Source organism: Sturnus vulgaris, unplaced genomic scaffold (assembly GCF_052056855.1).
Source record: "Sturnus vulgaris isolate bStuVul1 unplaced genomic scaffold, bStuVul1.hap1 Scaffold_195, whole genome shotgun sequence".
NCBI classification, from domain to species: domain Eukaryota; kingdom Metazoa; phylum Chordata; class Aves; order Passeriformes; family Sturnidae; genus Sturnus; species Sturnus vulgaris.
This window is the reverse complement of record NW_028276170.1, coordinates 5,385,969-5,413,271: the sequence shown is the minus strand read 5'-3', so window position 1 is coordinate 5,413,271 and position 27,303 is coordinate 5,385,969. Positions and strand designations below refer to the sequence as shown.

The 27,303-nt window shown below is 49.8% G+C and overlaps 1 protein-coding gene across 1 annotated transcript in view; it reads left to right on the top strand.

The window, feature by feature from the left end:
• The window catches only part of LOC148218027 (uncharacterized), a 775,474-nt gene that overhangs the window by 521,567 nt on the left and 226,604 nt on the right, over positions 1-27,303 (top strand). The gene's annotated exons all lie outside the window — the stretch shown is intronic.

Sequence of the window (27,303 nt, the reverse complement as noted above, 5' to 3'; positions counted from 1 at the left end):
AGGGATTGGGTGAAGGGGAGTGTGCAGGAATATGGTTCAGGCAAGAAGAAGCAGCAGGAATCTATGTGGGAAGAAAAAGGATGATGACAAAGACAAAGAAGAGAAAAATACTGAGGATGGGGATGTTTTTCAGCAGGATTTGATCCTCTAAAGGTGGCAGCTGCTGCAGATCCTTTGTATCCCCGGTTGCCAGGACAGGCACACAAGGAGGTCAGGATTGCAGGGGGTTTCTCTGTGCTGGGCAGCGGCAGGAGCGGGCGCAGAGGGGCGGCACCGGGAGCACGGGCTGGGGGCCTGTGGGGAGCTGCGGGGCCGGGCCGGGGCTGTGGGGCAGCCGGGGCTCAGCGCCGGGCGCTGCCTGAGCCCAGCACCCCCCGGCAATTGCAGGCCCGGCAGTGGCCCCCGGCCCCCAGGAGGCTGCGGGACGCCCCGGCCGCTGCCCGGCCCCGTGGAGCTGCCGGCCCTGCCCGCCGGGGGGGCCGCGTTTGGACACTGCGGCAGGACAGGCACCGGCTCTGGGATACGGGCTGGCCACGGCAGCCACAGCACAAGGAGCAGCAGGACAAAGGAACAGCTGCGAAATGGGCATTGGACGGGCAAGGATCGAGATTAGCTTTTAAGCATTTTCCTTGGGTCACTGCAGAAAGGAATGATTTAGCAGAAAGCTCAGCAGCTGTCAGAGGATGAGCACCCCCAGGCACTGAGGGGGCTGCAGGAGGGGCAGAAGAAGCCCCTGGAGCACTTGGTCACAAAGGCACAGCAGGGGAATGCAAGAAGGGAGGAGGAAAAGGCCAAGGGGAAGGCAAAGGCCATGGCAGAGTTTCTACAGCCCCTGAGGGATGAACCCCAGGGCCCAAGGGGGCCCCAGCACCCAGGGGCTCTCACATCCTTACACCATCTTCAACCAGGTGCCCTCCTCACACTGACACCATTCAGTCCTTGATGGCAAAGATGCTTTCTGGGGATGCCCACTCACACAGGATGGTAAACTGGATTTTGCCTTTGAGTGGGAACAAAAGTTAGAAGGGAAAATGGAAAAGACATGGACGGTCCTTCTGCAGGGATGCAGGGAAGCACCAGCCTTATTGGGGCAAGCCTTGCAGAAAATATCAGAAGAATTTACCCCACCCCCAGGGATTGGATTAATGCAGGATGTGGATGACTTGCTGCAGTCAGGAGGACAAGAAGAGGTAGAAGAGGCCTCTGTGAAATGGCTGAATGTTCAGGATAAAAAGCATCTTTGAGTACTTGAAATAAAAGAGGAAATGGTGGAGAAAAGTGTTAAATATTCGGGATGTATTTTGAATGAAGGTTTGTGGTGTACTGGCCTAGAGAGGATCTGGAGAAGCTCAGAAATAATCCAGGATTGAAAAGGAGTTGCAAGAATTCTGAGGATTAATTGGAAATTGCAGGGCCTGGATTGAGGATTCCCTGTTCTACCCATAATATTGTATGACTTTTTAAACCCCAATAGCTTCAATGTTGTGCTATGGACAAGAGAAAAGAAAGAAAAGCTGAGAAAATGAAAAATAACAAAACAACTGGCGCCCTAGCTATGGTTCTTGAAGTCTCAGAAATGAAATTTGGATTGTATGTGTGTTTTAAGTTAGTATTATATTATATTATTGGCTTTTTGCAAATATTAAAAATAATGTTGTATGTTGGAAAACTTTGCTGTATGAATATAGTTTTAGTTCTGCGATTAACAGAACTTATAAGTAGTAGTGATAAATATTTTTTTTTTTACTATAACATTTTGATTTAAAAGGCTTTTGTTCATATAAATAACGCAGAGAATTGTAAAAACGATAATCAGGAAATTCTTCACATTCCTGGATTATGGGCCACCAAAACCCCAGGGAAGGAAAAATAATGATATACAGATTGAGGGAGAATGATTCTGAATAATGCACGAGGGTCTATGAATATGCAACATGTTGCTGCATTTAGGAAGTGTTTTCTGAGTCAGTGTGTGCCCTTGGCTGAAGGCCAAGCATCCGGCCATTATAACCTTTGGCCAGAGCCAGGGCAGATATTCAATTATCTCCCTTGGAACTGATCTTTGCAATTCCTTACCCTGGGAATTCTCCACCTAGTGCGGGCTGGAGATAAGGGATGTATATTTCAAGCAGTCTGTGGCCAGAATCCTGTCTCTTGTGAAATCTCTGCCACAGGAAGCTGGGCTGGCACAGAGCCTGCCTTGGCACTTTGCTGTTCACAGCATCCACCCAGGACTCTGCCTCTCAATTACACTCACACACTGGGCTGCCTGCGATTCCATTGCTGGAAAGTACACCAACTCTAAATTTATTTAATATTCCATTTTACTAGTCAGGTTCGGTTTGCCTTTGTCTTAGGAAAGAAATTTTAAAAGGTATTTTTATGGACTGTCAGACCACTCAAGAGAGATGAGTTTAACATCTCAACAGACTGGGAAGAGCCCAAAAGATATCCACAAAGATAATAAACATCAAGAAAACATCAATGAAACATCAGCAACCATCAAGGAACACCCAGACACTGCCCCAACATAGATGGAGACACCTGGTCTGGAAAAGACTGAGAAGGAAATCCAGGAATGAGGATCTAATTAACGTCAGAAGAGGAGAAATCCGTGTGCAATAGGAAACCAAACACTAAGAACTACACAACTTGGAAGCAATGAACACAAAACCAATGGATTTCATTGGGTTCGGACAGTAAAAAGTTAAGGGAAAATCTAGTAAAATTCACATCTCATGGAATGATTTTCTCTGCACACCTGGGCTATGTGTGGATGAAATGATTTCTGTTGCTCATCCTGACCAGAATCAAGTAATGCTTTGACTCTAACACTGAAGACATTATTGAAGAGTTTTTGTTTTTCCTGCAGTTTCAGTGACAAGATTACACAATTAGAAAATTTTTTCATATTTATCCTACTTTTATTTTATCAGTTAGGTTTGGACCAGGGGTGTGACAAGCAATTTTTACTCCTAGGAGAAGATGTAGAAAAGACTTGCTTGCACTGGAATATTTTTCTATATATTTGTGGCTGACTCTTAATGATGGCAGAATTTCGGAATGGGTTTTTCAATGCTCAACTTTAAGTTGCATTTTGCAAACGTAGAAGAGTATTAATCGTAAGGCTTTAACACATAAATAGTTAATACAAAATCGTTAAAAAGAATAAAAAAGAAAAATAAAGCAGATTTTGAGGGTGGACGTGTGAATCACCTAAAGGCTGCTCTGGAAGAAAATCCTAGTTCCAGGCAGCCAGGAGAGGAGTTTTAGAAATGCAAATTAACATTGCTCTGGAAAAGTGTGGACAATGCCCAAGGGCCTTCTTGCCAGGGGGAGGAATTTCCCTGAGTCCATCTGCCCCTCACCCCCAGCTCTGCCTGCTTGCACAGATGGAATTTGCACAACTAAAGGCAGAGCCCATAGTGAGGATATCTGACTGCAACAGAAATTGGTTAAGCTGCAAAGGGAAACAGCAAACGGAGAATATTGAGCAAATTTCATGAAAAAAAGTGTGTGTGTGGGGGGATCATCCCTCTCCCCAACGCACTGAGGTGTTTTTGCTAGTCCAGAGAAATGAGTTGGGAATCCAAACATTTTATCATTTCATAAGATAAAAGTGGTCAATTGATGCAGCCCTGGATGGAGGGAGCACCCAAAAAAGGGAAAAAGATGAACGGCCACCAGAACAAATGCTACAACACCATGGACCAACCCCTGGGATCTCTAACGAATTCATATCAGGACACAGAAAACCCATCCATAATTTGAGTGGCATAATTAGGTTTAAAAGTATCCTTGAAATAATAACCAAGCAGACAGCTCCAGCTCCTGACCTTCCTGCTCACCAAGCCGCTGAAATGAGGAACGAAACATTTCACCATGGGATGGGATCAGATTATCTACTAACAGAAGAAGGAGGAGTTTGTGGAAAATTAAATGACGCAAACGGCTGTTTGCAAACAGATGATAACCGAAAAGTGGTGAAACAGATAGCAAAGGAAATATGAAAATATCTCGTATTCCGGAGAAATAATGGGAATGGGACAAATTTTCGTGGTTCCCTGGCAGACCATGGCTTAAACGAATGCTGCTCTTCCTCTGACGTGCTGCAGCAACTCTCAGCTTTTTACCATGCACGAAACCTTGTGCCAAACAGGATGCAGGAAAAGAGATTGAGTCAATGGAAATTAAAAGTTTGAAAAGGCAATTCTTGAGAAAATGAGAGAAGGAGGGATTGAAAGCAGTAAGATTAATATCGTAGTAGGGGTGAATATTAACGAGGACATGCAGTAGGCGGATCGGGAATTCTGAACCTTCCAAGTACCTCAGCCAGTGGGCAAAGGGAGAGGGAGATGCAGCTGGGAAAATGAGGATAAAAAGGAGGCGGCGTTTTAGAGACCGCATGGCAAATGCCGCATGGCCTCTCTCTTTGTTCATCAATAAAGTCACTTTTACAGGACTCCTCTGTCTCCTGCGGGCACACAAACCTCTGGCCACGGGAATTTTCCCGCACAGCCCCGGGCACAGGGCAGACACCTCTGTGCCACCCACAGCAACCGGGACGAGCCAGCGCTGCTCCGGCACCGGCTCCTGCCGAGGCCCCAGCGGGAAGGAGACCGCGGGCAGCCGCTCCCGCAGCGCCCTCAGCCCAGCGCCAACACGGGCCGGCACCGGCACAACCAACCCGCCAGAGCCCCCTGCCGCCCCCTCGGCCCGCAGCGAGCCCCGAGCCCCCGCACAACCGAGCGCGGCTCCCACCTGCGCTGGGGCCGCCTCCGAGCTCCGCCGCCGCCTGTGGCTGAGGAATTCGATGGGATGTGTTGCCTTAACCTTTCTGACCACTCCCAGCCCATCTATGCCAGCACTCAAGCCCTGAAAGAAGGTGTGAATAAACTTTGGGTAGATCATGGGTACGACTGGCTGAACTGGCTCTTAGGGCACTGGGGACTCACTGGCTGGGTCAGGAATTTAGTTCAAATAGGTTTGTATGTATTAGGCATCATATTATGCATTGTAGTCGTTTTTCCTTGTATTTTACAGTGTGTTAAGAATTTAATCGACAAATCGCTTAAGAGTGTATTTTTAGTTAAAAGAAACGGGGGAGATGTGGATATGGGTAATGCAAATGAGACTGAGAGTACTGCAGATTTAATCAGCAAATGCAGCCTGACAACGAGGATGCCTGACAAGAGCAAACAGAGACCTGACTGCAAGAGGACTGGATCAAGTCTGGGTTATGGGAAATAAGATTTTACTAAGTCCAAATGTAAAGTTTGTCTATGTGAGAGTTTGTCTATGTAAGTTTTGTCTATGTTATGCAGTTAAATATTACCAGCCTTCCTGTAAATGGTATATAAGCACATGTAGTGCTCAGTAAAAATTGGATTTTGATCACCATTCAGTGTCCCTGTCTCTCTCTCATCGTCGATAGTTCAAGTACTCCCAGTGGGGTCCTGGAAAGAGAATGGTGGCAAAATCTACTGCCTGCTACCCCCTCTGGGCAATATTCAACTGTTTAGTCCACAGACTCATCTTCCAGCACTCTTAGTGGGGTCAGCAGAGCCACTTCCCACTGGTGGGGGCAAAGAGCACCCTCTGTGCCTTTGTGGTGGGAGCAGACAGTGTTGTCTCAAAGGAAAGGTCAAAGAGAGACCAAGCTGGACCTCTGCCTCCTGCCCCTCACCACACAAGGGCAGGAGGGCGCAAAACTGAACAGTTTTTTTTTGGACCCATCTTTCCCTTGAGCTTGACTAGCTCGAAGGAGAGGATTAGAAGGATTTCTTGAGGATCACTGCCAGTGCACAGCACACATGGCATCCCTCACCCCTTACATCATCATGGGATGGAGGAGTAGGAACCAACAACAGCCCTACCCCACTGCTCCAGAAGCCAAAACCCCCATGCAAGCATTTAGTTATGGCCTTCTTAGAGAACCACATTCCCACCCAAATCTTCCCCTCTGCAGCAGCTCATTCCCACAGGAACTGGCAGAGCAGATGGGCTTTGGACATTGGCTGGCTTCCATTGCACTCCTTGCCCTGGAGCTGGCACGGCAGGAGAAGGGCTCTGGTGAACCTTCTCCTCCTCCCATGTAGGCTCTAACTCAGCTGCCAGAACTTCAAGTTCTCAGAGCACTTCTGGGCTCTGAGCAGCGGCCACGGGAGGAGGAGATGCAACTCCAAAGGCAGCAGTTCCCAGGCCCAGCTCCTGCCATCCCAGTGGGGCTGTTCGGTGGTTCAGGAGAGGAAGGGAAGGGCAAGTGCAGGTGGCAGTAGCTCATTTTGGACTGAAAGATGGAAAGGTAATTTATTCACTTTGAAATCACTGCATTCAAGCTCTGATCTTAACCTGAAAGAGAAGTAGCACCTGCTCGTGTTAAATTTAGGTGGAGAACAACTGTTACATTAGATACGGTAAGCAGTTAAATTATCTGAGGGAAAGTGTACAGCAAAAATTTGCAATCACAGAGAGAGAGAAAAAAAGGCAGGAGTTGGCAAAAGGGAAGGAGGAAAACAAGGCACACTCTAGGCCAGTATTTTTTCCAAATCCAGGATTTTCTGTTTGTATGGAATGGAGTGTAGAGTAGGTTTCCCTTGAAATTCAGGACTGAGAGACCAGAGCTAGAAAGGTTGTTCAGTGAGAAATCCCCTCTTCCATATCTGTACCGGGCTTGCTCCTAGCTTTTACATGGATGTTCTAAACCTGACACATCTATTCCTTATTTGACTCATCTCATGGCCAGTATACATAGTCTGACTTAATTTCTCTTTTAGTCTATGCTATTCTACAGTACTGTATCATCTTAAATTCTTTGGCGTTGTAGTCATATTTTCAACGGGTATTTTTCTTCCCAGGGAGCTATTTAAGGGTATATCTGTTGATATATTTCCATTTCTTCTTCCCCCTGGGGATTCCTTCCTTGCTCTTAGTCCCATTCTTCCCAAAAATCACCGGTTCTCACAACAAAAGCCCAACTTCCTGATAGACAGTTATAAGTCCTCGCAAGAAAAGCTTGCCTTCCCAGTCAGCTACAAGGAAAAAGAAGGGAAAAGACAGGAAATAAAAAGAAAGGAGTAGAAAAAGAAGGCTTTACGTTCATCTTGGAAGGTAAAACCAATTTGCCTACGATGCAGGGACACCCATAGCACCGGGTGGGTTCCGCCGTTCCTCTCCTCCTCGGTTCGGGGCCCTGCTCCTACGGCTTTATGCCCGCGGGTATTCCCGGGGAACCGGCACAGCCCGGCACCCTCCCCCTTCCCGCTGCCTTTTGGCTTCTTAGCGTGGGGCAGCTGCTCAAAAGCCCCTCCCCGCCGTGGGCTCTTGCGGCCCCGTGTTGTTTTTTCGTGCCGGCGGATCCCGCAGGGAACCCGGCCCGGTTCGGTGCCCCCCGGGTCAGCCCCGCTCTTGAGCGGCGCCGCCGCCCCCCAGCCCGGTGCTCCGCGGCTCCGCCCGCTCCGATCCCCGCTCGGCGCGGCGGCGGCTTTATGCCGGGGGGCCCGGAGAAGGGCCTGACTCGAGGCCTTGGGCAGCGCCGAGAGCAACTTGGACTGGCTTGGCGAGCTCCGCGCTTTGTGAGAGCCCTCCCGCACAGCCGGGCTGGTTCTCCACCCTCGGCCGCGCTGTCCGCGCCACCTCTGGGCTGGCGAACGCCGGGAGTTGCTGGGCTGGGTTTGATGGCCCCGCTCAGCGCTTTCGGCCGCTGCTCACGCCGCACCCTCGCGATTTTCGCTGGCAATCAATGCAGATTGGCCAGGAAATTCTAGAAAGCAAAAAATGGAGACCAAGGGCATTCCAGAAGGGGTTTCCTGCAGCCAGACACACAGCAGCAGTTTCCAGGAGCTGTCACTTGCTAGTCCACGGCTTTAAGGATGCTGTGGCAGTGCCACAGGAGAAGACCCTTGGTGTTGTGCTGGAACAGGTTCCTGCAGAAGAAAAGGTGATGTTCCTATGTGCAGGGAACTCTGTGGTATCAGCAGTGGAGGAGCAGGGTGAGGAAGATCTCCAGCCTTGGGATATTTCTGCAAGAGCCTTCACCCCTGCCAGAGCCTGGGTGAGAGCTGCCAGAGTGCAGAGGGAGGCAGCCCTTTGGACAGGCGTCCCTGCTCCCTCAGAGCCACGGCTATGAGACAAACAGCCTCATCCCTGAGGATGCAGATGGGCCTGGAAGTAAAAAGGGGAGCCCAGCCATCTCCAAGAAGCTGTTCCCAGAGGCAAGTGTCCCAGCAGGAAGTGTCCTGGAGCCACTTGTGTTCAGCCTACAGTCAGTTCCCAGAACGCTGTCCCTGTTCCAGTGGGGAACCCCCCACGCTTTGCAGCGGGAAAGATTCACATGAAACCAAGGAGGCTCTTGCATCTGCAGGAAGCTTCTCCCCTCTACTAGTGAGATGGCCTCTGACTACCAGGAATGTGTTTACAGATTAAGATCTGATCTTCTTCGGAGCATTAGTGTTAAATACATTAGGATTTTCTCGGAGACTTGTCAGAATGTTCCCACTGTTTTGGATTTGACTGGTGTGATAATTGACAAAAGATTCGTGTTAATCACAAAAGCATTGGGGTTTGTATAAACCAGTATACTAAGCTCTGAAATGAAGCATGGACACTAGATAAAGGAAATTATATGATAAAATAATTCTGTTTAAAATCACCTTGTTATGTTATATTATGTTGTATTATCTTACATTATATAATATGTTATGTTATGTTTTTCAAATAAGTTGTATCGGCTACCCGCTTGCAAAATCGGACTTCCCAAAAAGCCCTTCCTGCCTTTGTCTGATCAATACTGCCTATCTCAAGGACCAGACTCCAAGAACTTCTCTGGTGATTATCTACAAGGACCGGATGGCTATCTGTGACTGATTATCACCCAAAGGCTTTGTGAATTTGTGTACAACGAGAACCCACAGTATAAGAAGAGGCTGCAAACCAAGGTTGGGTGGAGCGTGGAGTGGGCGGTGACCCCTCACGTTCCCCAGCGCTGCTTGCTCTTTCTTTATCAAATAAAGCAATCTAAATTTTGCTGAATATCGAGACTTTTGTCTCTCATTTATAACAACTAGAATATGTACTACTTCTCTGGCCTCTAAGATCTTTTACTCACTAAAAGCACTTAAAACTTATTCCATTTACTTACTTATTGCTCCCTCGTTCTACAACCTAAGCCTTCACCTCTGCTTTATGTGTGAGAGGCTTAACATATTTCAATCCATCTCAAGAATTTCATTCAATCCCTGCACTTTGATCTCTCTCTGGAGGATTCAGACAAACTCTTGACTTACTCACTCCAACACATCCCCACACTGATTTTAGAGGAGTCGTGTGTCCCACACCCAGCCCCGCTGTCATTCTGCCCAAGCACAGCTGCTCCAGTGTTCCCAATAAAGCTTCCCAGTTCACCCGGTCCCGTTTATTGGGGGGAGGGACCTGGGGGGACTCCAGTCCTTACAAACAGAAAATCCTGGATTTGGGTGAAACACTGGCTTAGGGTGTGCTTTCTTTTCCTCCTCCCTTTTGCCAACTCCTGCTCTTTTCTGTCTCTCTGTGAATGCTAATTTTTGCCGTACATTTTCCCTCAGATAATTGAACTGCTTACCATATCCAATGTAACAGTTGTTCTTCACCCAATTTAACACGAGCAGGTGCTACTTCTCTTTCACGTTAAGATCAGAGCTTGAATGCAGGGATTTCCAAGTGAATAAATTACCTTTCCCTCTTTCAGTCCAAAGTGAGCTACTGCCACCTGCACTTGCCCTTCCCTTCCTCTCCTGAACCACCGAACAGCCCCACTGGGATGGCAGGAGCTGGGCCTGGGAGCTGCTGCCTTTGGAGTTGCATCTCCTCCTCCCGTGGCCGCTGCTCAGAGCCCAGAAGTGCTCTGAGAACTTGAAGTTGTGGCAGCTGGGTTAGAGCCTACATGGGAGGAGGAGAAGGTTCACCAGAGCCCTTCTCCTGCCGTGCCAGCTCCAGGGCAAGGAGTGCAATGGAAGCCAGCCAATGTCCAAAGCCCATCTGCTCTGCCAGTTCCTGTGGGAATGAGCTGCTGCAGAGGGGAAGATTTGGGTGGAAATGTGGTTCTCTAAGAAGGCCATAACTAAATGCTTGCATGGGGGTTTTGGCTTCTGGAGCAGTGGGGTAGGGCTGTTGTTGGTTCCTACCCCTCCATCCCATGATGATGTAAGGGGTGAGGGATGCCATGTGTGCTGTGCACTGGCAGTGATCCTCAAGAAATCCTTCTAATCCTCTCCTTCGAGCTAGTCAAGCTCCTGGAAATGACAGGACAGAAAAAGAAAAAAAAAAGCTCAGCTTTGTGCCCTCCTGCCCTTGTGGGGTGAGGGACAGGAGGCAGAGGTCCAGCTTGGTCTCTCTCTGACCTTTCCTTTGAGACAACACTGTCTGCTCCCACCACAAAGGCACAGAGGGTGCTCTTTGCCCCCACCAGTGGGAAGTGGCTCTGCTGACCCCACTAAGTGCTGGAAGATGAGTCTGTGAACTAAACAGTTGAATATTGCCCAGAGGGGGTAGCAGGCAGTAGATGTGCCACCATTCTCTTTCCAGGATCCCACTGGGAGGACTTGAACTATCGACGATGAGAGAGAGACGGGGACACTGAATGGTGATCAAAATCCAATTTTTACTGAGCACTACATGTACTTATATACCATTTACAGGAAGGCTGGTAATATTTTCCTGCAATCACATAGACAAACCTTACATAGACAAACTCTCACATAGACAAACTTTACATTTGGACTTAGTAAAATCTTATTTCCCATAAGCCAGACTTGATCCAGTCCTCTTGCAGTCAGATCTCTGTTTGCTCTTGCCAGGCATCCTCGTTGTCAGGCTGCATTTGCTGATTAAATCTGCAGTACTATCAGTCTCATTTGCATTACCCATATCCACACCTCCCCCCTTTCTTTTAACTAAAAATACACTCTTAAGCGATTTGTCGATTAAATTCTTAACACACTGTAAAATACAAGGAATAACTACTACAATGCATAATATGATGCCTAATACATACCAACCTATTTTAACTAAATTCCTAACCCAGCCAGTGAGTCCCCAGTGCCCTAAGAGCCAGTTCAGCCAGTCGTACCCATTATCTACCCGAAGTTTATTCACACCTTCTTTCAGGGTTTGAATGCTGGCATAGATGGGCTGGGAGTGGTCAGAAAGGTTAAGGCAACACATCCCATCGAATTCCTCAGCCACAGGCGGCGGCGGAGCTCGGAGGCGGCCCCAGCGCAGGTGGGAGCCGCGCTCGGTTGTGCGGGGGCTCGGGGCTCGCTGCGGGCCGAGGGGGCGGCAGGGGGCTCTGGCGGGTTGGTTGTGCCGGTGCCGGCCCGTGTTGGCGCTGGGCTGAGGGCGCTGCGGGAGCGGCTGCCCGCGGTCTCCTTCCCGCTGGGGCCTCGGCAGGAGCCGGTGCCGGAGCAGCGCTGGCTCGTCCCGGTTGCTGTGGGTGGCACAGAGGTGTCTGCCCTGTGCCCGGGGCTGTGCGGGAAAATTCCCGTGGCCAGAGGTTTGTGTGCCCGCAGGAGACAGAGGAGTCCTGTAAAAGTGACTTTATTGATGAACAAAGGGAGAGGCCATGCGGCATTTGCCATGCGGTCTCTAAAGCGCAGCCTCCTTTTTTATCCTCATTTTCCCGTCTGCGTCTCCCTGTCCCTTTCCCCTCTGGCTGAGATACTTGGAAGGTTCAGACTTCCCGATCCACCTACTGCGTGTCCTCGTTAATATTCACTCCTACTACGATATTAATCTTACTGCTTTCAATCCCTCCTTTTCTCATTTTCTCAAGAATTGCCTTTACTAACTTTTAATTTCCATTGACTCAATCTCTTTTCCTGCATCCTCTTTGCCGGAAGGTGTCGTTCATGGTAAAAAATGAGAGTTACTGCAGGACTTCAGAGGAAGAAGAGCATTCGTTTAAGCCATGGTCTGTCAGGGAACCACGGAAACGTGTCCCATTCCCATCCTTTCTCCGGAATACGAGATATTTTCATATTTCCTTTGCTATCTGTTTAACCACTTTTCGGTTATCATCTGTTTGCAAACCGCCGTTTGAGTCATTTAATTTTCCACAAACTCCTCCTTCTTCTGTAAATAGATAATCTCATTCCATCCCATGGTGAAATGTCTCGTTCCTCATTTCAGCGGCTTGGTGAGCAGGAAGGTCAGGAGCTGGAGCTGTCTGCTTGGTTATTATTTCAGGGATACTTTTAAACCTAATTATGCCACTCAAATTATGGATGGATTTTCTGTGTCCTGATATGAATTCGTTAGGGATCCCAGGGGCTGGTCCATGGTGTTGTAGCATTTGTTCTGGTGGCCGTTCATCTTTTTCCCTTTTTTGGGTGCTCCCTCCAGCCAGGGCTGCATCAATTGAACACTTTTATCTTATGAAATGATAAAATGTTTGGATTCCCAACTCATTTCTCTGGACTAGCAAAAACACCTCAGTGCTTTGGGGAGAGGGATGATCCCCCCCCCACACACACTTTTTTTCATGAAATTTGCTCAATATTCTCCGTTTGCTGTTTCCCTTTGCAGCTTAACCAGTTTCTGTTGCAGTCAGATATCCTCACTATGGGCTCTGCCTTTAGTTGTGCAAATTCCATCTGTGCAAGCAGGCAGAGCTGGGGGTGAGGGGCAGATGGACTCAGGGAAATTCCTGCCCCTGGCAAGAAGGCCCTTGGGCATTGTCCACACTTCTCCAGAGCAATGTTAATTTGCATTTCTAAAACTCCTCTCCTGGCTGCCTGGAACTAGGATTTTCTTCCAGAGCAGCCTTTAGGTGATTCACACGTCCACCCTCACAATCTGCTTTAGTTTTCTTTTTTATTTTTTAACAATTTTTTATTAACAGTTTATGCGTTAAAGCCTCACCATTAATACTCTTCTAGGTTTGCAAAATGCAACTTAAAGGTGAGCTTCTAAAGATCCATTCCGATATTCTCCCATCATTAAGAGCCACCACAAATATATAGAAAAATATTCCAATGCAATCAAGTCTTTTCTGCCTCTTCTCCTAGGAGTAAAAATTGCTTGTCACACCCCTGGCTCAAACCTAACTGACAATCTAAAAGTAGGATTAATGTGAAAAATTTTTCTCATGGTGTAATCTTGTCACTGAAACTGCAGGGACAATAAAAAACTCTCCAGCAATATCTTTAGTGTTAGAGAGTTAAGGCATTACTTTATTTTGGTCAGGGTGTGCAACAGAAATAATTTCATCCACACATAGCCCGGGTGTGCAGAGAAAATCATTCCATGAGATGTGAATTTTACTAGATTATTCCTGAAATTTTAGTCTGAACCCATTGAAATCCATTGGTTTAATGTTCATTGCGTCCAGGTTGTGTAGTTTTTAGTGTTTAGTTTCCTATTGGACCTGGATTTCTCCTCCTATGATGTTAATGAGGTCCCACTCCTGGATTTCCTTCTCAGCCTTTTCCAGACCAGGTGTCTCCATCTATGCCGGGGCAGTGTCTGGGGTGGGTGTTCCTTGATGTTTGCTGATGTTTCCTTGATGTTTTGTTGAATGTTGTTATCTTTGTGGGAATCTTTTGGGCTATTCCCAGTCTGTTGAGATGTTAAACTTATCTCTGTTGAGTGGTGCAACATCCCTTAAAAAAAACCTTTTAAAATTTCTTTCCTGAGAGAAAGGCAAACCGAGCCTGACTAGTAAAAAATTAAATTTGGTATATTTTCCAACAGTGGAATCGCAGGCAGCCCAGTGTGTGAGTGTAATTGAGAGGCAGAGTCCTGGGTGGATGCTGTGAACAGCAAAGTGCCAAGGCAGGCTCTGTGCCAGCCCAGCTTCCTGTGGCAGAGATTTCACAAGAGACAGGATTCTGGCCACAGACTGCTTGAAATATACATCCCTTATCTCCAGCCCGCACTAGGTGGAGAATTCCCAGGGTAAGGAATTGCAAAGATCAGTTCCAAGGGAGATAATTGAATATCTGCCCTGGCTCTGGCCAAAGGTTATAATGGCCGGATGCTTGGCCTTCAGCCAAGGGCACACACTGACTCAGAAAACACTTCCTAAATGCAGCAACATGTTGCATATTCATAGACCTTCATGCATTATTCAGAATCATTCTCCCCAACCTGTAAATCATTATTTTTTCCTTCCCTGGGGTTTTGGTGTCCCATAATCCAAGAATGTGAAGAATTTCCTGATTATCTTTTTTACCATTCTCCCAAGTTTGTTACATGAACAAAAGGTTTTTACTTTATACTCTAAGAAAAATATATTTATCACACAACTATTTATAAGTTTTGTCAATTGCAGAAATAAAAGAAACTATATTCGTACAGCAAAGTTTTCCAGCATATATCATTCTCTTAATATTTGCAAAAACTCAATAATACAATGTACACTTATAACACACTTAGAATTCAAATTTCTTTTTTGCAGTCTGGAGGAGACATAGCTGGTGGTCCAATCATTTTGTTATTTTTCATTTTCTCAGGTTTTTTCCCTTTTCTCCTGTCCATAGCACAACACTGAGGATATTTGGGTTTAAAAAGTCATACAATGTTGTGACTAGAGCAGAGAATCTTCAATCCAGGTCCTGCAATTTCCAATTAATTCTCAGAATTCTATTACCTGCGTTTTAGTCCTGGATTACTTCTGAGATTACCTGGTCCCTCTCTGGGTCAATACAACACAAACCCTCAGTCAAAATATGTCCCAAATATTTAACCCTTTTCTCCACGATTTCCTCTTTTATTTCAAATACTCAAAGATGCTTTTTAGCCTGAACATTCAGCCATTTCACAGAGGCTTCTTCTACCACTTCTTGTCCTCCTGATTGCAGCAAGTCATCCCCATCCTGCATTAACCCAATCCCTGCGTGTGGGGTAAATTCTTGTGATATTTTCTGCAAGGCTTGCTCCAATAAGGCTGGTGCTTCCGTGCATCCCTGCAGAAGGACCGTCCATGTCTTTCCCATTTTCTTTTCTACCTCTTGTTCCCACTCCAAGGCAAAATCCAGTTTACCATCCTGTGTGAGTGGGCATCCCCAGAAAGCATCTTTGCCATCAAGGTCTGAATGGTGTCAGTGTGAGGAGGGCACCTGGTTCAAGATGGTGTAAGGATCTGAGACTGTGGGGTGCCTGGGTTTAATAATCCCATTTATTATTCTTATGTCCTGCACCATTCTATCGAGTCCATCTGATTTTTTGACTGGCAGGATAGGAACATTATAGGGAGAGATCCCTGGCTTCAAAAGCCCTGCCTTTAGCAGGGACTCAATAAGAGGCTGAAAGCTCTGCCTTCCCTCCCTTGGAACAGGGTATTGCTTTTAGACACCACTGGCACAATTTGCTTCAAAGTACTTTGGAGAGGCTCCATATCTAATTTTCTCTATTTTTCTGGAGCTGCCCAAACTTCTGGGCTCACTTCAGCATTGGCCTTGCCAGACATTTGACACAAAGGTGGAACAGAATTAGTCTCTGTATCACCTTTTCCAATATTAATTTGCATTCCAAATTAAGACATCAAAAACCTTCCCAGTAAATTACAATCACATTTAGGAACACATAGGAATTCCTGCATTTCAAACCCAGTCCCCTGGGTGCTGGGCACCCCTTCCTGTTTCCATTCCTGTCACTGTCCCCCACATCTCCATCCATGCCTGTGTCCCCCCACGGCCCATGGTAAAAAGATGAGAGTTGCTGTAGCTCATACAAGGACAAACAACATTCGTTTAACCCGTGGTCTGCCAGGGAACCACAGAAACGTGTCCCCTTCCCATCCTTTGCCCATTTGGACCGGAATATGAGCTACTTTCTCACTTTCTTTGTTTTGTGTTTCACCACTTTTCCTTTGTGATCTGTTTTCGAACAGCAGTTTGCGTAATTTGATTTTCCACAAATTCCTCCTCTTTCTGTTAGTGGATAATCTGATTCCATCCCATGGGGAAACGTTGCATTCCTCATCTGAATAGATTGGTCTGTAAGAAGATCAGGAGCTGGAGCTGTCTGGTTGGGTGTTATTTTGAGGCCATTGTGCAATCTAATTATGCCATTGAAATGATAAATGGGTTCTCTGTCTCCTGATATGAATTCGTTAGGGCTCCCAGGGGCTGGTCCACGGTGTTGTAGGATTTGTTCTGGTGTCTGTTCATCTTTTCCCCGTATTTGGTGTGCTCCCTGAAGCCAGGGCTGCACCAATTGGCCACTTTTCTCTAATTAAATCACCGCATACCTGGATTTCCAACTCATTTGCTTGAACTTGTGGCACCAAAAACACCCCAGTGCCCCAATACACCCTATATAACCTGGACAGTGACAGCACAGGTTGGAGTGAGGAGAGGGATGATTCCCCCCCGCTGTTTTTCATAAAGTTTTCCCAACATTCTCCCTTTGCTGTTTCCCTTTGCAGCTTAACCAATTTCTGTTGCAGTCAGATATCCTCACTGTGGGCTCTGCCTTTAGTTGTGCAAATTCCATCTGTGCAGGCAGGCAGAGCTTGGGGTGAGGGACAGAGGGAATCAGCCAAATTCCTCCCCCAGGCATGAAGAGTTTGGTAAATTGTCTGCGCTTTGTCTCAGCAGAGTTCGTTTGCATTTCTAAAGTTCCTCTCCTGGCTCTGCCTGGAATGAATCTTCTTTTCATCACAGCCCATCAGGTGACTCACATATTCTCTCCTTCCTCTCTCCCCTCCCCCCTCCCACTGCTTTTCTTTTTTTCTTTTTAAAACAATATTCTATTAAATATTACAGGGCTTTTGGTTTTGCCAAATGCAGCCTAAAGGTGAACAGTGAACATTACAAATTCCATACCAAAATTTTGTCATCACTAACAGCCACTCATAAACATACACAAAAAAAAATCCCCAAAGGAATAAAGATTTTTTCTGCTTATTACCCTAACACTAAAATGTGGTTCTCACACCCTTGGCCCAATCTTAACTGAAAATATAAAAGTAGGATTATTAAAAAAAACATTCTAATGATGTAATCTTGTCACCAAAACTGCGGGAGGACCCAAAACTCTTCAACACCATTTCTACTGTTAGAGAATCAAGGCATTACTTGATTCCAGCCAGGATGTGCAACAGAAATAATTTCAGCCACACATAGCCCGGGTGTGCAGAGAAAATCATTCCATGATATGTGAGTTTTACTCGATTTTCCCTTAACTTTTTACAGTCCAAAACCTATAGAAATCCATTGGTTTTATGTTCATTGCTTCCAAGTTGTGTAGTTCTAAGTATTTAATTTCCTATCGGACCCGGATTTCTTCCCCTCTATATTAATTAGGTCTGCACTCCTGGATTTCCTTCTCATCCTTCTGCAGACCAGGCATCTCCAACTATGCCAGGGGCAGTGTCTGGGGTGGGTGTTCCTTGATGTTTGCTGATGGGCCTTAATGGTCGTTATCTTTGTGAGTATCTTTTGGGCTATTCCCAGTCTGTTGAGATGTTAAACTCATCTCTGTTGACTGGAGGAAAATTCCTTAGAAATATCCTTAAAATTCGTTTCCCCAAAGCAAAGGCACATGAAGCCTCAGTAGAAAAATAGATTTTTAAAATTACACTCGGTATATTTTCTGACCATGGAATCCCCGGCAGCCCAGTGTGTGAGTGTAACTGAGGGGCAGAGTGGAATTGTGCCGTTGTCTTCCCCAGCAGCTGTGGCAGTGCAGGCACAGAAAGCAGCGAAGCTCCAGCAGTGGCAGCAAGGATTGGCCCCAGTGTGTGGAGATGCCAAAGGAGGGTGCCCAGGCAGAGGATTTCAGCAGAGGATCTGTGGGCAGGCCCAGGGGCTTGGCCCGATGTGGAGCCCTGGCTGCTGCTGCGTTGCCTTCAGTGCAGGGTCAGTGGTGCCCTCCCATGCTGCTCCTGCAGCCGGGAAGTCCAAATTCCTTTGGCATGGCCCTATTTAACATCCACATCCCATTCCAGTTTCTTTTCTGACTCTGGTAGAGCCATGGCAGGGGCGTAAATAACTTTGTTTTTTTTCATTTTCTCAAGTTTTGTAGTTTTTCTTATGTCCATACAATAATATTAAGGCTCTCTGGGGTTAAAAAGTCATACAATATTCTGGCTGGAACAGAGAATCCTCAGTGCAGGTTCTGCAAATCCCTGTTAATCCTCAGAATTGTCCCAGCTGCTTTTTAGTGCTGGGTAGTGTTAGTTCTGAGATTGTATGGTCCCTCTCTGCGTCAATACACCACAAACACTCAGTCAAAATATGTCCCAAATATTTAACCTTTTTCTCCAGCATTTCCTCTTTTTTTTCAAATACTCAAAGATACTTTTTCGCCTGAACGTTCAGCCATTTCACAGAGGCTTCTTCTGCCACTTCTTGTCCTCCTGATTGCAGCAAGTCATCCCCATCCTGCATTAACCCAATCCCTGCGTGTGGGGTAAATTCTTGTGATATTTTCTGCAAGGCTTGCCCCAATAAGGCTGGTGCTTCCGTGCATCCCTGCAGAAGGACCGTCCATGTCTTTCCCATTTTCTTTTCTACCTCTTGTTCCCACTCCAAGGCAAAATCCAGTTTACCATCCTGTGTAAGTGGGCATCCCCAGAAAGCATCTTTGCCATCAATGACTGAATGGTGTCAGTGTGAGGAGGGCACCTGGTTGAAGATGGTGTAAGGATGTGAGAGCCCCTGGGTGCTGGGGCTGCCTTGGGCCCTGGGGTTCATCCCTGAGGGGCTGTAGAAACTCTGCCATGGCCTTTGCCTTCCCCTTGGCCTTTTCCTCATCCCTTCTTGCATTCCCCTGCTGTGCCTTTGTGACCAAGTGCTCCAGGGGCTTCTTCTGCCCCTCCTGCAGCCCCCTCAGTGCCTGGGGGTGCTCATCCTCTGACAGCTGCTGAGCTTTCTGCTAAATCATTCCTTTCTGCACTGACCCAAGGAAAACGCTTAAAAGCTAATCTGGATGCTTGCACGTCCAATGCCCATTTCCCAGCTGTTCCTTTGTCCTGCTGCTCCTTGTGCTGTGGCTGCCGTGGCCAGCCCGTATCCCAGAGCCGGTGCCTGTCCTGCCGCAGTGTCCAAACGCGGCCCCCCCGGCGGGCAGGGCCGGCAGCTCCACGGGGCCGGGCAGCGGCCGGGGCGTCCCGCAGCCTCCTGGGGGCCGGGGGCCACTGCCGGGCCTGCAATTGCCGGGGGGTGCTGGGCTCAGGCAGCGCCCGGCGCTGAGCCCCGGCTGCCCCACAGCCCCGGCCCGGCCCCGCAGCTCCCCACAGGCCCCCAGCCCGTGCTCCCGGTGCCGCCCCTCTGCGCCCGCTCCTGCCGCTGCCCAGCACAGAGAAACCCCCTGCAATCCTGACCTCCTTGTGTGCCTGTCCTGGCAACTGGGGATACAAAGGATCTGCAGCAGCTGGCAACTTTTGAGGATAAGAGCCTGCTGAAAAACATCCCCATCCTCAGTATTTTTCTCTTCCTCCTCTTTTCCATCATTCCTTTTCTTCCCACGTAGATTGCTCCTGCTGCTTCTTGACTGAACCATATTCCTGCACACTGCCCTTCACACAATCCTTTCCCAGCACACCAACAGCATCCATCCCTTGTTATATCAATCTGTTCTGGACTTTCCTGATTGCCCCCCTGAGTGTCCATGTCCGTGATTACCTCTGGGAGAATGTGCAAACTCCCTCAACATGCTCCCAAGGGACCCTTCAGAGATATTTTGGGATCATCATCCCTTTGGCCAGGAGCCCTTCCTGGCTTTCCCTTTCTACCCTCCACGGGTGCCCTGCCATGTTTAGTCCCCGAAGATGCCACTGTAGTCCCTGCTGAGATTTTCAGTGCTCTCTGGCTGCCGACTCTTCCCAGCCCCCCTGATCTGTCACTCGTCTGTCTCCTGGCCCCAGCGCCCCCCGGCAGGGGAATTTGGGGAGGTGGGAGGGGGGGAGCGCCAAGGCCGGGCCCCCCCGCGCTGTGGTGGCGGCAGCGGCTGCAGTGGGGAGCGAGTGCGGGCGGGAGCGGCCGAGAGCCCAGCGCTGCCCCAGCCCGAGCTGCCCCAGCTCCATCGCTGCCCCTGCGCTGGGATGCTGTGGGTTTGGGGGGAAGAGGGAGCCGGCAGTGGGTGCTGGGCCTGGGGGCAGCAGGAGAAGGGAAGGAGAAGCAGGGTTGAAGAACAAAAGGATCAAACGATGCACATGGGAGGAGCAGGTGGGATTGTGCAGGAGAAAGAGGAATAATGGGAGGAAGAGGAGTGTGAGGAAGAGCAGGGACACCAGAGGAGGAGCAGAAATGGGAAGCAGCACAATGTTCCACTCCTCCCTGTATCTGCAGCCTCTGCCCCAGCCCCAGGAGCCTTGCTCCCCCCACATGCAGCAGGTGACTGAAGAGGACCATCCATGATTTTCACAGGGCTGAATCTTGGTGTTTGTGAGCTTTATTGGGCTAAATGTTGGTGCTTTGATTTTTTTGCTGGGGCTGAATCTTTATATTTTGGAAGGGATTTGGGCTGAAACTTTCTTTTTGGGGATATTTTCATCTGTGTCTTGATATTTGGATAATTTTTGTGCTGAATCGTTGTGTTTTGGAGGTTCTTATAGACACAAGATGCCCAATGACTTCCTGAGTTGCACTTTGGAAGGAGGAACCCTCAGCCCAAGGTGCTCTCTTGTGTTTTCCTCCAAACCAGGATTTTTCATTCCCAAGGCATTGGCAGATGGAGGACGAGGAAACTCCTGAGAGGTCCCTCTCGAGAAGGAGCTGCAAACCCAGCCCAGGGAGCTGCGAGGAGGAAAGACCCTCCCTGAGCCGGGAAGGCGGCCGGAGATCCAGGCAGAGCTCAGAGCTGGTGGAGAAGCCTCCTGGAGGGGAGAAGCCCCACAAGTGCTTGGAATGTGGGAAGGGTTTCAGCTACAGCTCCCACCTGATCCAACACCAGAGGATCCACACAGGGGAGAAGCCCTATGAGTGTGGGAAATGCAGGAAGAGCTTCAGGAGTATTTCTTATCTGATGCAGCACCAGGTGATCCACACAGGGGAACGGCCCTACACCTGCTTGGAATGTCGGGAGAGCTTTGGATGGATCTCTGCCCTGAGACTACACCAGCGCATCCACACTGGGGAGAGGCCCTACGAGTGTCCCAAGTGTGGGAAGAGGTTTCTGACCAGCTCCAGTCTCCTCAAACATGAGCGAATTCACACAGATGAGAGGCCTTTCCGCTGCCCCGACTGCGGGAAGGGATTCAAGGATAACTCCCACCTCATCAGGCACCGGCGCATCCACACTGGGGAGAGGCCCTACGAGTGTCCTGTGTGTGGGAAGAGCTTCGCCAGGAGCTCTCACTTGACTAAACACCAACGGAGTCACCACTAAGGGAAGCCCTGTGAGTGTCCCGAGTGTGGGAAGAGCTTCGTGCTCTGCTCCAGCTCCATTTCCCATGGGAGGATCGGTGTTGGATGATCCTCAGTGACCCCCGTTGGGCAGAGCCCTGGTGATCCGTGGTCCTGGTGATCTCCGTGGGGTGGGGGAAAGGTGTTGGAGAGATTTCTCTCCCTTTTCCTTGTCCCGCTGTGATTTGGTTGGTAATAAATTCCCTCGCTGTGCCCAGGCTGGCTCTGTTGTTCCCGTGCCGGTGCTCGGGGCGGGATCTCTCCTGTTCCTTCTCTCAACGCCCGGGCCTGTTCTCAGCCAATCAGAGAATGCGATGGAGAAGATTCAGCCAATCAGAGAGTGCAGCTGTGATGACTTAGCGGTTGCCGGGCAGACCCGCAGCACCCAGTGTTCCCCACCTGGACCCCACCCTCCCCGCCCAGTCACGATCCCCCCGCGGGGTCCCCCCAAGTCCCTCCCCAGTCCCGCCCCCAAGTCAATGGAACTGGGTAAAACTTGGAAGCTTTATTGGGAGCGCTGGGAGCAGCTTGGCTTGGACAGAGTAACACAGGGTTGGAGAGGACGCACTCCCCTCCCAAAATCAGCGTGGGGACTGAGCGTGGGATCCTGGCTGGGTCCGAGGCCACGGGGAGGGGCTGTAGGCACTGCTGGCTCAGGAGCTCTGTGGGCAGAGAAAAGGTGGTGACCCCCGGCTGGCGGTCCCTAGGAGGAGCACACACACTGGGGGAGGGGGAACACGACCCCCGGGACCCCCCCTCTCCTTGCACAGTTAGTAGCTGAGCCCCAGTGCCACGAAGACGAAGCCCAACACAGAGCCCCCATCCCCATCAGCACTTTACTGTGGGCAGCGTCGGGCTGAAATTGAAGAGAGAAAATGAAATTGGAGAGAGTACGGGAACACTGGGAGAGAGTGGAGTGGATTGGGGCAATGGGAGAAAGACTGGAGGTTTGGGATTTGACTGAAAAGGATTTGAGAGGGCACTTGGATAGAGGGGAGAGATTTGGGGACACACTGGGATGGCAGTGGGAGAGAGGCTGGAGGTCTGGGAGTGGACTGGGAAAGGAATGTCTGTGGACTAAAAGGAATTGGGAAGGACTCTGGTGACACTGGGAGGGACTGTGAGGACACTGGGAGAGACTGGGATGGACTGGGAGAGCCACCGGCGTCCCTTGGGGTGAGTGGACAGGAGGCCACAGGGATGGGTATCTTAGTTTGAGAGACGATTTTAAAAAGCACACTGGAGTGAGTGCTGTCTTCTCTGCAGGGTTCCAATAGTCCCTTTCCACCAATGGGAAATAAATATTAATAGATGAAAGAGGAAAAAACCCCAACAGTTTATTAACAAACAATAAGCCTACAAAGCAAAAAAACCTCCCAGACTTCTGGATATTAAATTATCAGACCTTTCCCCACACTCACCAGGGAAAATGACCCAAAATGCCAGAGAAATCCCCGCTCACAACACATTGTACAGGTGGCGCCGCTTCTCCCCCAGGGGAAAAACCAACCAGGGGCTGTCCCGAAGGAGATGAAAGCCCGGGGCTCGCCTGCCCTTGAACTCCTCCCCAGCCGGGCTCCGCGGGCACGGTCCCGGCAGGCGAAGCAGCGGGGCTGAAGCCTCGGGCTGTTTTCTCTCCCGGCTCGGCCCGGCTCGCAGCGGCTTTGGGCTGCAGCGGCGCCGCTCCGCTCCTGCCGGCGCGGAGCCCCCGGGCTGCGACACAGCAGCTGCTCAGTTCGCCTCCAGGCACGGCAAGGCTGCCCCTGCATCCTCTCCCAGCCAAGAAAAGGGGGAAAATCCTTTGTTTGCTTGGGGCAAAACCGCTTCTCAGGCAAACAGAAACCCACGGTGCACAGAGAGAGCCGCGGAAAACCCGAGCAGCGAGGCTTCAAAACGCACGCGGAATGAACAAGGAGCCTCTCCCCGCCCCGGCCCCGCACACATCCCCTCCCGGGCTGCCGGGGTTTAGATACAATAACCATTCTTTGGGCACAAAGCAGAGGATCATGGAATTACCATCACCGTAACTCACTGAAAGACAATCGTGTATAAAATAATCACATGTAAATATCTATCTGTAAAAGCACGTACTGCACTCTGGATACAGCAATGTGCTCTAGGACAGGAGTGGAGAGGCTGAACGGACACCAGGGGAGATGGGGAATGTACGGACACAGCAAACCCTCCAAGGGCTTCAACCTCATTCCCAGCTTTTCCGTGTTTCAAGGGCTTTGACTGCTGGAATTGAATGAACGGAGATGTCACCGTGAAAAGCAGAGCAGTCTGGAACCAGACACTGCTGCTGGAGTCAAAGTCTGGACTTGTCACATCTCAGATTTGAAAATATATTGAATAAAAAACGCCCTTACCTGCAACCTTTCCCAGACCATCCATCCTCACACATAATGAAATACAATAGAATTCTTTCTAAAGAGTAAAAAAAAAAGGTAAAATGAACATTGAAAATGTTCCCGGATAAAAAGTCAAATTGAGAAAATACAAAATAATGAAGGGTGTCTAGAAAAGCCGGCTGTGATTTCTCAGGTATTGGGCTCAGTGTCAGCTCCGAGCCGGGCTCTGTCTCCCAGGTGCCCAAGTGCCCGGGCCAGCTCTGAGCAGCCTCTCCCGGCTCTCCAGCCCGGCTTTGCCCCGGCTCTGCCCCGGGCAGGCACTCGGTGTTTCCGTGGTGCCCCTGCCCCGCTCAGCTCCCCGTGCCCTGCAAAGGCGCCGAGGCTGCGCTCGGTGCCCCTGGGTGTCACTGAGCGAGGCACTGACGAGCCCCGGTGCCCGGGCACAGCCCTGAGGGACACCCCTCGTCCCCGGCCTCCCGCGGGACACGGAGCCACTGCCCACAAGGCCCTGGCACGTCCGGCCCGGCCAATTCCTCCTGCCCCGGCCAGCCCGGGCTGCAGCCCCAGGGCTCTGCAGGCCGGGGCTGGGGCTGCCGGCTCCCACCGTGGCCAAAGCCTCCCAGGGCTCTGGCCACGCCAGGGGCTACAAGGCCACGAGGCCGGGGCTGCTCCGGGCCGCTTCCAGGCTGTCCCTCTGCTCTTGGGTGCCGGGGGTGGCCCTTTGTGACACGGGCGTGTGTCAGGGCCCTCGGTGATGCGGGACATTGTGGTGCTGTCATGAATGAGATTGAAATCCATTGAAATCCATTTATCCATTCATCATTAATGAGAGTATTTAAGATCGCTTAAAAATTGGTGACAAGGGCATGAACAAAAGTCAGATTTAATATTAAATGACAAAGCACATGTTTGTTGGCAAGATTCACTCTACTGCCTACAGGACAGCTGAGGCACAACAAGGGAAAACAAGCAACAACAAAACCAAAAAATTCCAGGCAACCAAAACAGAAATGAACTGAGAACTCTCTAGGGGAGTGTGGGTGGGTGTGTGCTGTGTTCAGGTGCATGGGACAAAAGAGAGTGCAGGCAAGGATTAAAACGAACACGGCCTAATAACTAATCAATGCTAAGCAATACTTTAACTTCTCCCTTAACTTATACCTTAGCCCCAGCAATTCAACAGAGGTACAACAACGAAATAATACCTAACTTAACTTATAACTTAACGTTAACAATTCAACAGAGCAGTAACACTTAACAGCATTTAACCTAACTTATAGTTATAACTTCCATGTTGTACTTAGTAATTTAATGGAAAAACAACAATTAGCTTATGACTTACATTTTAAAACTTATCAAAACATTTAACACTTACAGCATTTAAGTAAGTTCATAACTATAACTGAACCTTGCTAAGAGGCCTAACTTAGATATCCAAGGTATTTCCACATCTAGGAAAGGTGTATTTCTCCCAGATTTGCTATAGTATATGTGCAGGGGCACACACACAGACAGAACAGTCAGTGGAAACAAGGTACCTGTGAAAAATTCCCCTCAGAGCTCAGTGAAATCCTCCCTTCAGATGTTTTTGCATCTCCCACTGACCAAAGGATGGGGCCTTGAGCAGTGAGGGTATGGGCCCAGGACACGTCGTGTTTCAGTGATCCTCCAGGCACAGCAAAGCCCAGGGTTTGCTGGCTCTGAGAGGCCCCTCAGAGGGAGACTGCTGGTCACAGCCCACGGTGGCCCAGGAGAGCTCAAAGGTCTCCTTTTGGATTTCTGCTGGCAGGGTCACAAGAGAGTGGGCTCCAGTCATAACCATGTTTCCTCCTGGCCTCAGTTTGGGTGGGCACTTTCTCTAGGAGTGGGGGAATGCATCACCACACTGGGATCTCAGGGGTGCCCATGGCCTGGGTGACGCTGGCCCGATGCCAGGCACCCACCAAAGCCACTCTGATCCTGCTCCTCCAGCTGCAAGGGAAGAGAAAGTTTAACCAGGAACTCCAGGATCAGATTAAGATGGGACGAGCAAACACAACAAACAGCAAAACGGGTGTCACAGACCCAGCCTGGGCACAGCGAGGGAATTTATTCCCAATCAAATCATAGCAACAGAAGGAAAAGAGAGAGAAATCTCTCCAAGCACTTCCCCCCACCCAGTGGGGTCACCAGGAACACAGATCACCAGGGCTCTGCCCAACGGGGGTCACTGGGGATCATCCAACACCGATCCTCCCATGGGGGATGGAGCTGGAGCAGAGCACGAAGCTCTTCCCACACTCGGGGCACTCACAGGGCTTCCCTCAGTGGTGACTCCGTTGGTGTCGGGTCAAGTTAGAGCTCTGTGAGAAGCTCTTCCCACACTCAGGACACTCGTAGGGCCTCTCCCCAGTGTGGATGCGCCGGTGGACAGTGAGGGTGGAGTTGTGCTTGAATCCCTTCCCGCAGTCGGGGCAGCGGAAGGGCCTCTCCTCTGTGTGAATCCGCTCATGTTGGAGGAGACTGGAGCTGGTGTGAAACCTCTTCCCACACTTGGGACACTCGTAGGGCCTCTCTCCAGTGTGGATGCGCTGGTGGCTTCTCAGGTGAGAACTCAAGCCAAAGCTCTTCCCACATTCCAAGCAGGTGTAGGGCCGTTCCCCTGTGTGAACCACCTGGTGTCGGATCAGTGTGGAGCTGTCGCTGAATCTCTTCCCACATTCCCCACACTCGTAGGGCTTCTCCCCAGTGTGGGTCCTCTGGTGCCAGATCAGCTTGCAGCTCCACCTGAAACCCTTCCCACATTCCAAGCACTTGTGGGGCTTCTCCCCTCCATGAGCCTTCTCCACCAGCTCTGAGCTCTGCCTGGATCTCCAGCCGCCTTCCCGGCTCAGGGAGGGTCTTTCCTCCTCGCAGCTCCCTGGGCTGGGTTTGCAGCCACTCCTAGTGAGGGATCTCCCAGGCTTTTCCTCCTCCTCCATTAGCCCACACCTTCGGAATGACAGTTCCTGGTTTAAGGAAAAGAACAAGATAAGAGGTACTTGGGCTGGGGGCTTCTCCTTTCCCAAGATCATCTCAGGAAGTCACTGAGCATCTTGTGTCTGTGTGTAAGAACCTCCAAAACACCAAGATTCATCCCTGTGAAAATCGTGGAACCCTCTCCCCTGTCACCTGCTGCATGTGGGGGGAACAACACTCCTGGGGCTGGAGGGGAGGCTGCACATACAGGGAATGGTGGAACCTTGTGCTGCTTCCCGTTTCTTCTCATCCTCCTCCTCTGTTTTGACCAAATTTCCTCACAATCCTCTTCCTCCTACTATTCCTCCTCCTGAACAATCCCACCTTCTTCTTCCACGTGCAGTATTTGACCATTTTGTTGTTCAACCCTGCTTCTCCTTCCCTTCTCCTGCTGCCCCCAGGCCCAGCACCCACTGCCGGCTCCCTCTTCCCCCCAAACCCACAGCATCCCAGCGCAGGGGCAGCGATGGAGCTGGGGCAGCTCGGGCTGGGGCAGCGCTGGGCTCTCGGCCGCTCCCGCCCGCACTCGCTCCCCACTGCAGCCGCTGCCGCCACCACAGCGCGGGGGGGCCCGGCCTTGGCGCTCCCCCCCTCCCACCTCCCCAAATTCCCCTCCAGGGGGGCGCTGG